The 14,783-nt window shown below is 41.5% G+C and overlaps 2 non-coding genes across 2 annotated transcripts; both read left to right on the forward strand.

Annotated features, from left to right (window-relative positions):
* Positions 1-1,080: 1,080 nt before the first annotated feature.
* On the forward strand, positions 1,081-1,194 carry LOC140274152 (U5 spliceosomal RNA). Its single transcript, XR_011908131.1, has one exon. It is a non-coding gene; the product is annotated as a U5 spliceosomal RNA (small nuclear RNA).
* A 247-nt stretch (positions 1,195-1,441) lies between these two features.
* LOC140274386 (U2 spliceosomal RNA) lies at positions 1,442-1,625 on the forward strand. Its single transcript, XR_011908341.1, has one exon. It is a non-coding gene; the product is annotated as a U2 spliceosomal RNA (small nuclear RNA).
* The last annotated feature ends 13,158 nt before the right edge of the window (positions 1,626-14,783 follow it).

Genomic DNA, 14,783 nt, shown 5'->3' on the forward strand with positions numbered 1-14,783 from the left:
TTTGCCACAAGCACTCATAAGTTTGGCAGTATTGCTCTGCCGTCAGCAATCATACACCCATTTTATTTTCGTGAGACGTGCAGGCACCTGTTCATCTACTGTTCTATCACTATGAATTAGTTTATCTATTATCAATAAGGATACTTCTACAACTACTATCAAAGTATGTCCAGACTTCTTATGTTGTCAGTTGCTATATATGAATAAGTGGGTAGCTACTGACAAGCATTAAGCATGTCACACAGCCCAAACATATAACATTTCAGGACACACCACACAGTTAACAACCACAGTGAAGTGTCAAAGCCCAAACATTCAACAGGACACTTACACAACACATTCAAATCAAACAGTCAGACAACATACAAGAACATATACCCCAGCCGGCATTGCTCCCTGCCTATTTTCCTACAGTTCACTATGTGTGCGCACACCTTTATTCACAAACTCTTCAACTTATACTCTTTTACCGAAGCTGCTACAGCTCGATTGGCCGAATACCCTTAGATCCTATTTCGGTGAATTTGACATCTGCCTTACATGTAACAGATTAGCGGTTTAGCAGTTTTAATTTAGTTTGAGTGAAGGAATTCATTTTATAGCAAAATCCGAAATCGTGAAGTACTCATGAAAGTAAGCTTATTCTCGGATTCCTGAAACTTTAGATTTGCTCTTTCTTTTACTGCAAAGTACAACGTTGTTTTTTTTGTTTAAATCTTTCTAGACATGGTAAATATGAACGACAAAGCAGTTTTAACATAGTTTGAGTGAAGGAATTCATTTTATAGATAAAATCCCAATCCCAATCCCAAGAGAGAAAAGAGAGTGAATGCGAAGTAGACTTTAACACGGCTATGGGAGCGAGCCGAGTGTGGGCTAACCGGGAGAATTGCTTGAAAGAAACGCGACACTGAATGAGCGGTCAGAACAAAGCCTCAATACGGGATTCTCGTGGTGTTTTTGTTGCTGCCTTGTCTTTTGCATAGAGTAAAAGACAAGGCAGCCATCGACTCAACCAAGCGTCTCAACCAAGCAAAGCTCACCACGCCTGATGCCCTGCTCCCGCAGTGACGGATAATCGTACTCTGGTTTCTCTTCATAACATACAAGTCTTTCGCCTTTTACTAAAGACTTCCGTGGAGAGCAGCACTAATGAGTTGTTTCTATTATTGGCAGGCTTTACCTTTGCGGGTGAAGCCCTTTCTGTCTGTGCAAAAGAAATCTTGCTACTTTGCAGAGTGACTTCTCTGAGTAGAGTCGCCTTACTTGTTGCGACTGTGCCGATGTTCGAAGCTGGAGTGCAAAGTTGTTGCTTGAATGGTGCTTGCTGGAGCATGCGGGAGTGCAAAGTTATACCATTTAAAAGGGCTGAAGAGTGCTCAGTGCAGCGGGTGGGCGGAGGTGCAACGTGACACTCTCGGACCTGAAACAGTGGACAGTTATCGCTTCTCGGCCTTTTGGCTAAGATCAAGTGTAGTATCTGTTCTTATCAGTTTAATATGTCCTCTATACGAGGACAACATATTAAATGGATTTTTAAGAATAGGAGTTGAAAAAGAAGCTTGCTCCGTTCACTCCAAGCCTCGACCCGGTACTGCAGTGCCGCTGGGAACGGTGCGCTCTCCTCTGCTCTTGTGAAAAAGCAAACAGCGGTGCAGGATGGAAGTTTCAGGGAGCCCAAGATGAAACTTTCTTTTAATCTGCTGAGAAAAGAGAGTGAATGCGAAGTGGACTTTAACACGGCTCTGGGAGCGAGCCGAGTGCGGGCTAACCGGGAGAATTGCTTGAAAGAAACGCGACACCGAATGAGTGGTCAGAACAAAGCCTCAATACGGTGTTCCCGTGGTGTTTGTGGCTGCCTTGTCTTTTGCACAGAGTAAAAGACAAGGCAGCCATCGAATAGATTGTTTCTACTTGGTCAGCCGAGGAGCAGGGGGGGGGGGCAAGCGTCTCAACCAAGCAAAGCTCACCAAGTAGGAACAATCGGGCCCTTTTCGATGGCTGCAACACCTGAAAGAGATATTGATGCGAGACCCGATCAAATGCTTTTTCAAAGTCTAAATTTAAGATGACAAGCCGGGTGTTTCTGTCTCTAGCGTAATCAATGATGTCTCGAATCAGTACGAGGCTGTCGGTGAGTTGTCTCCCTGAGATGGCACAAGCTTGGTCTGGGTGAATTACCTCCTCTAAAACAGAGGACATCCGTGTCGCTAAAACCTTGCTAAAATGTTTACAGTCAAAGTTTAAAAGTGTGATGGGCCTCCAATTCTTTAGGTCAGTCTTATCATTTTTTTTATAAAGTAGAGTCACTATTCCCACTCTAAAACTGTCAGGCAGTCGGTCGAGTTTTTCAAAATCTTTAAAAACATCTAAAATGTCTGATGATAAAAGGTCCCAATAGGTCAGATAGAATTCTGCAGGAAGCCCGTCTAAACCCGGAGCTCGACTTCTCTTAAAACCTGTTAGGCATTTTTTTAACTCTAAAGCAGTAAAATTCTGTGTCAAGTGTGCATTCTCTTTTACGGTTTTGTCAACGAATTTTAAGATTTCTGCCGATGTTTCCAAGTGCACTGGTTTCTCTTTGTACATGTTACTATAAAAGGTATGTACAGTTTCAATCATCTCTTGTGTGGATTTTGTTAAAAACCCATCTTCTCTTTTTAGATTTTGAATACACTCCTTTTTATTTATAACTTTCTTTCTTTTTCACCTTCCTCAATTTCCTGCTCCCTGCTTCTTACAAAAATTCCTTTACTCTTTATTTCTGCTAAAACTGACATTTCCTTTTTGACATCTTTGATTTCTTCTTTAAAGTCTATGCCACACTGATTTAGTTTAAAGTAGCGCTGTAAGCGTTTATGTAGTCCCATCATACATCTATTCTCTTTCCTTTTTTTACGTTTACCTTGCTGTTTAAAAAAAGTCTGGGTCGTTTCCTTCACCATTTCCCACCATTGTGCATGTGTTTCGTAGAGGTCTTGAAGGGTCTGCCACTCTTTATAACATTCCCTGTACTGACTGACTATGATTTCATCCTCCAACAGGGAACAGTTGAGTTTCCACAGACCACTTCCTACCGTCACACCAGAAGGGGGTGAAAGGGTGCAGGAGAGCATAAGGTGGTCTGAAAAGAAAACAGGGGTTAATCTAACATCAGTGGGTGGGCAATCTCTGGTAAAGAAATAATCAATGCGAGAGGCTCTGGTGCCATCATGACTAAACCAGGTGAAGCCCTCCTCTCTGGGATGCATGGTTTTAAAACAGTCAGTAAGCTTAAAATCCCTGCATATGCCCTGAAGTAAAATCGAAGTCTTATCCACTTTAAAATCTACCCCTGCTCTTTTTCTATCTTTCCTGCTCAAGATACAGTTAAAATCCCCTCCTACAACTAAAGGTACTTGCCCTAGCATGTAAAGCTGTATATCTTCTAAAAGGTCATACCTTTCATTTTTTCATTACATGTTTGGGCTTTGACACTTCACTGTGGTTGTTAACTGTGTGGTGTGTCCTGAAATGTTATATGTTTGGGCTGTGTGACATGCTTAATGCTTGTCAGTAGCTACCCACTTATTCATATATAGCAACTGACAACATAAGAAGTCCGGACATACTTTGATAGTAGTTGTAGAAGTATCCTTATTGATAATAGATCACTAATTCATAGTGATAGAACAGTAGATGAACAGGTGTTTGCACATGTCTCACGAAAATAAAATGGGTGTATGATTGCTGACGGCAGAGCAATACTGCCAAACTTATGAGTTCTTGTGGCAAACTTGATTCAGTGTCTTGACGTGTATACGCTGTTTCGCTGACTTGATTGTCACAAGAAACAAAGTGTGTTTGATAAGATCCGACCATTTTATTACGGGAGGATCAGTATGTATGGATTCTGATGTGACTGATAAACCCATTCGTATCTTAAGCATAATCTAATACGTGAGACAACGCCCTGGCACACGATAAAAAAAAAAAAAGAGAGAGAGCGGTTTTGTGTCCCCACAGTCCATAATGTAGAAAAGAGAGAAAAAAGCCTTTCTGATTTGGTGTGTGTGCTCATAGTGCAGAGTGTAGAGAAAAGAAAGCCGTTTTGGTGTCACGGGTGTTGTGACTTACACACACACATTTCTAAATTGAGAAAGGAAATTATTTTAGATGAAGCACTAGAGTTTAGATCCCACATTTGTTGATAGGCATTCATTTATTTCCTCACTTCTGATGAAGTTTCAACAATAAACAACAAACTTTGTATTATGAGAAAGAACCAGACTCATTCTTCAGGAATCCGAAAATAAGCTCTATTTTATGAGTTATGCACGAATTCGGATTCTCCTATAAAAAGAATTCATTAACTCAAACCAAGTTAAGACTGCTTTGTCCTTCATATTTATTCATGTCTAATCAAGTTTCAACGATAAACAACGTTGTACTTTGTAGAATGAGAAAGAACTTCTTCAGAAATACGCATCTCTCGACATATGACGAAATACAGATTTTGCTATAAAATTAATTCCTTCTATCAGCCTGACTTAAAACTGTTTGTCCTCCTTATTTATCCACTTCAAATCAAGTTTCAACAATTAAAAAAAATTTGTAGTTTGAGAAAGAACAACTTAATCTTCAGCAATCAGTATAAAAAGAGGTGCAAATGCCAACCATACATACCTAAAAGGTGGAGCAGAAGTATTCAGCTGCAAGTAGGAGTGAATGTTCGACCATAATTTGTAAAAAGCGGGTAAGAAAAGGTTCGAATGCCCGACTATATATTAACAAAAGCGGGAGGAGAGGTCTTCGGATGAGAGTGGGTGAGAATTTCCAACCATAATCTATAAAATACGGTGAAAAAAAATATGTGAATGCCTCATAGAACACTAAAAGCGGAAGTGTTCGGCTGCAAGAAGGTGTGAATGTCCGACTATATTTGGTGAAAAGCAGGTGAAGCAAGGTCTGAATGCCCAACCTTACATCATCAAAAGCGAGATCAGAGGTGTTTGGCTGCAAGAAGGCCATAGTTTGCCAAAAGCGGGTAAGGTGCGAATGTCCGACTAAATATCAACAAAATTTGGGGCGGAGGTCTTCGGATGCAAGTGGGTGTGAATGTCCGACTATATTTGGTGAAAAGCAGGTGAAGCAAGGTCTGAATGCCCAACCTTACATCATCAAAAGCGAGATCAGAGGTGTTTGGCTGCAAGAAGGCCATAGTTTGCCAAAAGCGGGTAAGGTGCGAATGACCGACTAAATATCAACAAAAGTGGGGGCGGAGGTCTTCGGATGCAAGTGGGTGTGAATATCCCACCATACAAGTATGGTGGAGAGGAAGCTGTGAATGGCCGACCATAGTAAAAGGCGGGTGAGAGAAGGTGCGAATGTCAAACCATACATAATCAAAACAGGGAGCGGAGTTGTTCTGCTGTAAGAAGGTGTGAATGTCCAACCATAGTTGGTAAAAAGCGGGTAAGAAAAGGTTAAAATACCCGACTGTACACAATCAATAGCAGGAGCGGAGTTGTTCGGCTACTAAAAGGTGTGAAAGTCCGACCATGGTTTGTAAAAAGCGGGTAAGAAAAGGTGCGAATGCCCGACAATGTATGATCAAAAGAGGGAGTGGAGGTTTTCGGCTGCAAGAAGGTCTGAATGTCCAACCATAATTTGTAAAAACCGGGGAAGAAAAGGCTCGAAAGCCCGACTATACACCATCAAAAGTGGGAGCGGAGGTGTTCAGCTGCAAGACGGTCTGAATGTCCATCAATAATTGCTAGAAAACATGAAAGAAAATTTTCGAATATCAAACTGCACATGATCATAAGCGGGAGAGGAGGTGTTCAGCTGCAAGAAGGTGTGAATGTCTACCCATAATTACTGAAAAATGGGTAAGAAAAGGTGCGAATGCCTAACCATACATCATCAAAAGAGGGAGCGGAGGTGTTCCGCTGTAAGACGGTGTGAATGTCCGACCATAGATGGTAAAAAGCGGGTAAGAAAAGGTTAAATTACCCGACTGTACACAATCAAAAGAGGGAGCGGAGTTGTTCAGCTAAGAGAAGGTGTGAAAGTCCGACCTTGGTTTGTAAAAAGCGGGTAAGAAAAGGTTCGTATGCCCGAATATACACCATCAAAAGCGGAAGCGGAGGTGTTCGGCTGCAAGATATTGTGAACGTCCGACCAAAGTTTGTAAAAAGCAGTTAAGAAAAGGTTCAAATATCTAACCAAACATAATCAAAAGCGGGAGCAGAGCTGTTCGACTGGAAGTAGGTGTGAATGTCAGATCATAATTTGCAAAAAGCTGATGAGAAAGGGTGAGAATGCCCGACTATACACCATCAAATGCGGTAGCGGAGTTATTTGGCTGTGAGTAGTTGTGAATCTCCAACCATAATTGCTGAAAAATGTGTTAGAAAAGGTAAAAATGCCGGTCCATACATCATCAAAATCGGGAGAGGTGGTGTTCAGCTGCAAGAAGGTCTAAATGTCCATCAATAATTGCTAGAAAACATGAAAGAAAATTTTCGAAAATCAAACCACACATGATCATAAGTGGGAGAGGAGGTGTTCAGCTGCAAGAAGGTGTGAATGTCCACCCATAATACCTGAAAAATGGGTAAAAAAAAGGTGCGAATGCCCAACCATACATCATCAAAAGCAGGAGTGCATGTGTTCGGCTACAAGAAGGTGTGAACGTCCAACCAAAGTTTGTAAAAAGCAGTTAAGAAAAGGTTCGAATATCCAACCAAACATAATCAAAAGCGGGAGCAGAGCTGTTCGACTGCAAGTAGGTGTGAATGTCAGATCATAATTTGCAAAAAGCTGATGAGAAAGGGTGAGAATGCCCGACTATACACCATCAAATGCGGGAGCGGAGTTGTTCGGCTGTGAGTAGGTGTGAATCTCCAACCATAATTGCTGAAAAATGTGTTAGAAAAGGTAAAAATGCCGGTCCATACATCATCAAAAGCGAGAGAGGTTGTGTTCGGCTGCAAGTAGGTGTGACTGTTCGACTAAAGTTTGTAAAAAGTGGGTAAGACAAGGTGCGAATGCCTGACAATGTATGATCAAAAGCGGGAGCGGAGGTGTTCAGCTGCAAGAAGGTCTACATGTCCATCAATAATTGCTAGAAAACATGAAAGAAACTTTTCGAAAATCAAACCGCACATGATCATAAGTGGGATAGGAGGTGTTCAGCTGCAAGGTGTGAATGTCCACCCATAATTCCTGAAAAATGGGCAAAAAAAAGGTGTGAATGCCCAACCATACATCATCAAAAGCAGGAGTGGAAGTGTTCGGCTACAAGAAGGTGTGAACGTCCAACCAAAATATGTAAAAAGCAGTTAAGAAAAGGTTCGAATATCCAACCATACATCATCAAATGCGGGAGCGGAGTTGTTCGGCTGTGAGTAGGTGTGAATGTCCGACCATAATTGCTGAAAAATGTGTTAGAAAAGGTAAAAATTCCGGTCCATACATCATCAAAAGCCAGAGAGGTTGTGTTCGGCTGCAAGTAGGTGTGAATGTCCAGCCATAATTACTCACAAACGGATAAGAAAAGGTAGTATTGCCAGACCATATATGATCAAAACATGGAGCGGAGGTGGTTCAGCTGCAAGAAGGTTTGAATGTCCGACTAAAGTTCAAATATATTAAAGAAAGCGGGAGGAGAGGTCTTCGGATGAGAGTGGTTGAAAATTTCCGACCATAATGTATAAAATGCGGTGAAAAAAAGGTGTGATAGAACACTAAAAGGTGGAGCGGAAGTGTTCGGCTGCAAGAAGGTGTGAATGTCCGACTATATTTGGTGAAAAGCAGGTGAAGCAAGGTCTGAATGCCCAACCTTACATCATCAAAAGCGAGATCAGAGGTGTTTGGCTGCAAGAAGGCCATAGTTTGCCAAAAGCGGGTAAGGTGCGAATGTCCGACTAAATATCAACAAAATTTGGGGCAGAGGTCTTTGGATGCAAGTGGGTGTGAATATCCAACCATACAAGTATGGTGGAGAGGAAGCTGTGAATAGCCGACCATAGTTTGGAAAAAGCGGGTAAGAAAAGGTTTGAATACCCGAACATACACCATCAAAAGAGGGAGCGGAGGTGTTCCGCTGTACGAAGGTGTGAATGTCCGACTATAGTTGGTAAAAAGCGGGTAAGAAAAGGTTAAAATACCCGACTGTACACAATCAATAGCGGGAGCGGATGTGTTCGGCTACAAGAAGGTGTGAAAGTCCGACCATGGTTTGTAAAAAGCGGATAAGAAAAGGTGCGAATGTCCGACAATGTATGATCAAAAGAGAGAGCGGAGGTTTTCGGATACAAGAAGGTTTGAATGTCCCACCATAGTTTGTAAAAAGCGGGTAAGAAAAGGTTCGAATGCCCGAACATACACCATCAAAAGAGGGAGCGGAGGTGTTCCGCTGTAAGAAGGTGTGAATGTCAGACCATAGTTGCTAAAAAGCGGGTAAGAAAAGGTTAAAATACCCGACTGTACACAATCAATAGCGGGAGCGGAGTTGTTCGGCTACTAAAAGGTGTGAAACTCCGACCCTGGTTTGTAAAAAGTGGGTAAGAAAAGGTTCGAATGCCCGAACATACACCATCAAAAGAGGGAGCGGAGGTGTTCCGCTGTAAGACGGTGTGAATGTCCGATCATAGTTGGTAGAAAGCGGGTAAGAAAAGGTTAAAATACCCGACTGTACACAATCAAAAGAGGGAGCGGAGTTGTTCAGCTAAGAGAAGGTGTGAAAGTCCGACCATGGTTTGTAAAAAGCGGGTAAGAAAAGGTTCGTATGCCCGAATATACACTATCAAAACCGGAAGCGTAGGTGTTCCGCTGCAAGAAGGTGTGAACGTCCCACCAAAGTTTGTAAAAAAGCAGTTAAGAAAAGGTTCGAATATCTAACCAAACATAATCAAAAGCGGGAGCAGAGCTGTTCGACTGCAAGTAGGTGTGAATGTCAGAGAATAATTTGCAAAAAGCTGATGAGAAAGGGTGAGAAATCCCGACTATACACCATCAAATGCGATTCTCCAACCATAATTGTTGAAAAATGTGTTAGAAAAGGTAAGAATGCCGGTCCATACATCATCAAAAGCGGGAGAGGTGGTGTTCGGCTGCAAGTAGGTGTGAATGTCCATTAATAATTGTTTTAAAACATGAAAGAAAATGTTCGAATATCAAACCTTACATGATCATTAGTGGGAGAGGAGGTCTTCAGCTGCAAGAAGGTGTGAATGTCCAGCCATAATTGCTCACAAACGGGTAAGAAAAGGTACTATTGCCAGACCATATATGATCAAAACAGGGAGCGGAGGTGGTTCAGCTGCAAGAAGGTTTGAATGTCCGACTAAAGTTTGTAAAAAGTGGGTAAGACAAGGTGTGAATGTCCGACAATGTATGATCAAAAGAGGAGCGGAGGTTTTTGGGTGCAAGAAGGTCTGAATGTCCACCCATAATTACTGAAAAATGGGTAAGAAAAGGTGCGAAAGCCCAACCGCACATGATCATAAGTGGATGAGAAGGTGTTCGACTGCAAGTAGGTGTGAATGTAAGATCATAATTTGTAAAAAGCGGGTAAGAAAAGGTAAGAATGCCCAACCATAAATTATCAAAAGCGGCAGCAGAGTTTCGGCTGGTATTTATCAATGTCTAGATAGATTTCAACAAAAAACAACGTTGTACTTTGCAGTAAAAGAAAGTGCAAATCAAAAGTTTTAGGAATCCGAGAATAAGCTTATTTTCATGAGTTCTGCACGATTTCGGATTTTATGTATAAAATGAATTTCTTCACGCAAACTAAGTTAACACTGCTTTGTCCTTCATATGTACCCATTTCTACATATATTTCAAGCATAAACTTCCTCATATTACCCTGAATGAGAAAGAGCCACACTTGTGATTAAGCCATACCTCCCTTTTGAGGAGTTCTGCATGATTTGGGATTTTATCTATAAAATTAATTCCTTCACTCAAACTATGTTAAAACGGCTTTTACCTTCATATTTATCAATGTCTCGATAGATTTAAACAAAAAAAAACAACGTTGTACTTTGCAATAAAAGAAAGAGCAAATCAAAAGTTTTAGGAATCCGAGAATAAGCTTATTTTCATGTGTTCTGCACGATTTCGGATTTTATGTATAAAATGAATTCATTCACTCAAACCAAGTTAAAACTGCTTTTTCCTTCATATTTATCAATGTCTAGATCGACTTCAACAAAGAACAACATTGTATTTTGCAGTAGAAGAAAGAGCAAAACTGAAGGATCAGGAATCCGAGAATAAGCTTCTTTTCATACGTTCTGCATGATTTGGGATTTTATGTATAAAATGAATTCCTTCACTCAAACTAAGTTAACACTGCTTTGTCCTTCATATGTACCCATTTCTACATATATTTCAAGCATAAACTTCCTCATACTACCCTGAATGAGAAAGAACCAAACTTGTGATTAAGCCATACGCCCCTTTTGAGGAGTTCTGCATGATTTGGGATTTTATCTATAAAATCAATTCCTTCACTCAAACTATGTTAAAACGGCTTTTACCTTCATATTTATCAATGTCTCGATATATTTAAACAAAAACACAACGTTGTACTTTGCAGTAAAAGAAAGAGCCAATCAAAAGTTTTAGGAATCCGAGAATAAGCTTATTTTCATGAGTTCTGCACGATTTCGGATTTTATGTATAAAATGAATTCATTCACTCAAACCAAGTTAAAACTGCTTTTTCCTTCATATTTATCAATGTCTAGATCGACTTCAACAAAGAACAACATTGTACTTTGCAGTAGAAGAAAGAGCAACACTGAAGGATCAGGAATCCGAGAATAAGCTTATTTTCTTATGGGCAAGTGGGAACTGCTTTGTCCTTCATATTTATCAATGTGTAGATGGATTTCAACTTCTTCTACTGCAAAGTCCAATGTTGTACTTGTTGAAGTCGATCATTGATGAATATGGAAGGACAAAGCAGTTTTAACTTGGTTTGAGCAAAGCAATTCATTTTATAGCAAAATCCGAAATCGTGCAGAACTCATGAAAGCAGGCTTATACTTGGATTCCTGAAACTTTAGATTTGCTCTTTCTTTTACTGCAAAGTACAACGTTGTTTTTTTGTTTAAATATTTCTAGACATGGTAAATATGAAGGACAAATCAGTTTTAAAATAGTTTGAGTGAAGTAATGCATTTTATAAGCAAAATCCCAAATCATGCAGAACTCACGAAATGCTTTTTCTCGCTTTTCACTGCTTTTTACAAACTTTGGTCGGACGTTCACACCTTCTTGCATCCGAAAACCTCCGCTTCCGCTTTTGATGATGTATATTCGGGCATTCGAACCTTTTTTTACCCGCTTTTTACAAACCATTGTCGGACTTTCACACCTTCTTGCAGCCGAACACCACCTCTCCCGCTTTTGATGGTCCAGTATTCTTACCTTTTCTAACACATTTTTCAGCAATTATGGTCGGACATTCACACCTACTCACAGCTGGACACCTCCGCTCCCGCTTTTGATCATACAATGTCGGGACATCGCTCCTTGTCTTACCTGCTTTTTACAAACTTTAGTCGAACATTCACACCTTCTTGCAGCTGAACACCTCCGCTCCCGCTTTTGATGATGTATAGTCGGGCTTTCGAGCCTTTTCTTACCCGGTTTTTACAAATTATGGTTGGACATTCAGACCTTGCAGCCGAACACCTCCGCTCTCTCTTTTGATCATACATTGTTGGGCATTCGCACCTTGTCTTACCCGCTTTTTACAAACTATAGTCAGACATTCACACCTTGCAGCTGAACCTCCGCTCCCTGTTTTGATCATGTATGGTCTGGCAATACTACCTTTTCTTTCCCCGTTTGTGAGTAATTATGGCTGGACATTCACACCTACTTGCAGTCGAACTGCTCTGCTCCCGCTTTTGATTATGTTTGGTTTGGATATTCGAACCTTTTCTTAACTGCTTTTTACAAACCATGGTCGGACTTTCACACCTTCTTGTAGCCGAACAACTCCGCTCCCGCTATTGATTGTGTACAGTCGGGTATTTTAACCTTTTCTTACCCGCTTTTTACCAACTATGGTCGGACATTCACACCGTCTTACAGCGGAACACCTCCGCTCCCGCTTTTTATGGTGTATAGTCGGGCATTCGAACCTTTTCTTACCCGCTATTTACAAACTATGGTAGGACATTGAAACCTTCGTGTATCCGAAAACCTCCGCTCTCTCTTTTGATCATACATTGTCGGACATTCGCACCTTTTCTTACCCACTTTTTACAAACCATGGTCGGACTGTCACACCTTCTTGTAGCCGAACACATCCGCTCCCGCTATTGATTGTGTACAGTCAGGTATTTTAACCTTTTCTTACCCGCTTTTTACCAAGTATGGTCGGACATTCACACCTCCGTACAGCGGAACACCTCCGCTCCCTCTTTTGATGGTGTATGTTCGGGCATTCAAACCTTTTCTTACCCGCTTTTTCCAAACTACGGTCGGCTATTCACAGCTTCCTCTCCACCATACTTGTATGGTGGGATATTCACACCCACTTGCATCCGAAAACCTCCGCCCCAAATTTTGTTGATATTTAGTCGGACATTCGCACCTTACCCGCTTTTGGCAAACTATGGCCTTCTTGCAGCCAAACACCTCTGATCTCGCTTTTGATGATGTAAGGTTGGGCATTCAGACCTTGCTTCACCTGCTTTTCACCAAATATAGTCGGACATTCACACCTTCTTGCAGCCGAACACTTCCGCTCCACCTTTTAGTGTTCTATCACACTTTTTTTTCACCGCATTTTATACATTATGGTTGGAAATTTTCAACCACTTTCATCCGAAGACCTCTCCTCCCACTTTTGTTAATATATTTGAACTTTAGTTTGACATTCAAACCTTCTTGCAGCTGAACCACCTCCGCTCCCGCTTTTGATCATACAATGTCGGGACATCGCTCCTTGTCTTACCTGCTTTTTACAAACTTTAGTCGAACATTCACACCTTCTTGCAGCTGAACACCTCCGCTCCCGCTTTTGATGATGTATAGTCGGGCTTTCGAGCCTTTTCTTACCCGGTTTTTACAAATTATGGTTGGACATTCAGACCTTGCAGCCGAACACCTCCGCTCTCTCTTTTGATCATACATTGTTGGGCATTCGCACCTTGTCTTACCCGCTTTTTACAAACTATAGTCAGACATTCACACCTTGCAGCTGAACCTCCGCTCCCTGTTTTGATCATGTATGGTCTGGCAATACTACCTTTTCTTTCCCCGTTTGTGAGTAATTATGGCTGGACATTCACACCTACTTGCAGTCGAACTGCTCTGCTCCCGCTTTTGATTATGTTTGGATATTCGAACCTTTTCTTAACTGCTTTTTACAAACCATGGTCGGACTTTCACACCTTCTTGTAGCCGAACAACTCCGCTCCCGCTATTGATTGTGTACAGTCGGGTATTTTAACCTTTTCTTACCCGCTTTTTACCAACTATGGTCGGACATTCACACCGTCTTACAGCGGAACACCTCCGCTCCCGCTTTTTATGGTGTATAGTCGGGCATTCGAACCTTTTCTTACCCGCTATTTACAAACTATGGTAGGACATTCAAACCTTCGTGTATCCGAAAACCTCCGCTCTCTCTTTTGATCATACATTGTCGGACATTCGCACCTTTTCTTACCCACTTTTTACAAACCATGGTCGGACTGTCACACCTTCTTGTAGCCGAACACATCCGCTCCCGCTATTGATTGTGTACAGTCAGGTATTTTAACCTTTTCTTACCCGCTTTTTACCAAGTATGGTCGGACATTCACACCTCCGTACAGCGGAACACCTCCGCTCCCTCTTTTGATGGTGTATGTTCGGGCATTCAAACCTTTTCTTACCCGCTTTTTCCAAACTACGGTCGGCTATTCACAGCTTCCTCTCCACCATACTTGTATGGTGGGATATTCACACCCACTTGCATCCGAAAACCTCCGCCCCAAATTTTGTTGATATTTAGTCGGACATTCGCACCTTACCCGCTTTTGGCAAACTATGGCCTTCTTGCAGCCAAACACCTCTGATCTCGCTTTTGATGATGTAAGGTTGGGCATTCAGACCTTGCTTCACCTGCTTTTCACCAAATATAGTCGGACATTCACACCTTCTTGCAGCCGAACACTTCCGCTCCACCTTTTAGTGTTCTATCACACTTTTTTTTCACCGCATTTTATACATTATGGTTGGAAATTTTCAACCACTTTCATCCGAAGACCTCTCCTCCCACTTTTGTTAATATATTTGAACTTTAGTTTGACATTCAAACCTTCTTGCAGCTGAACCACCTCCGCTCCCTGTTTTGATCATATATGGTCTGGCAATACTACCTTTTCTTACCCGTTTGTGAGTAATTATGGCTGGACATTCACACCTACTTGCAGCCGAACACAACCTCTCTCGCTTTTGATGATGTATGGACCGGCATTTTTACCTTTTCTAACACATTTTTCAGCAATTATGGTCGGAGATTCACACCTACTCACAGCCGAACAACTCCGCTCCCGCATTTGATGATGTATAGTCGGGCATTCTCACCCTTTCTCATCAGCTTTTTGCAAATTATGATCTGACATTCAAACCTACTTGCAGTCGAACAGCTCTGCTCCCGCTTTTGATTATGTTTGGTTAGATATTCGAACCTTTTCTTAACTTCTTTTTACATATTTTGGTTGGACGTTCACACCTTCTTGTAGCCGAACACTTCCACTCCTGCTTTTGATGATGTATGGTTGG

The sequence above is a fragment of the Leuresthes tenuis genome, unplaced genomic scaffold (assembly GCF_036924035.1).
Source record: "Leuresthes tenuis unplaced genomic scaffold, fLeuTen1.0.hap1 SCAF_17, whole genome shotgun sequence".
NCBI lineage: Eukaryota > Metazoa > Chordata > Actinopteri > Atheriniformes > Atherinopsidae > Leuresthes > Leuresthes tenuis.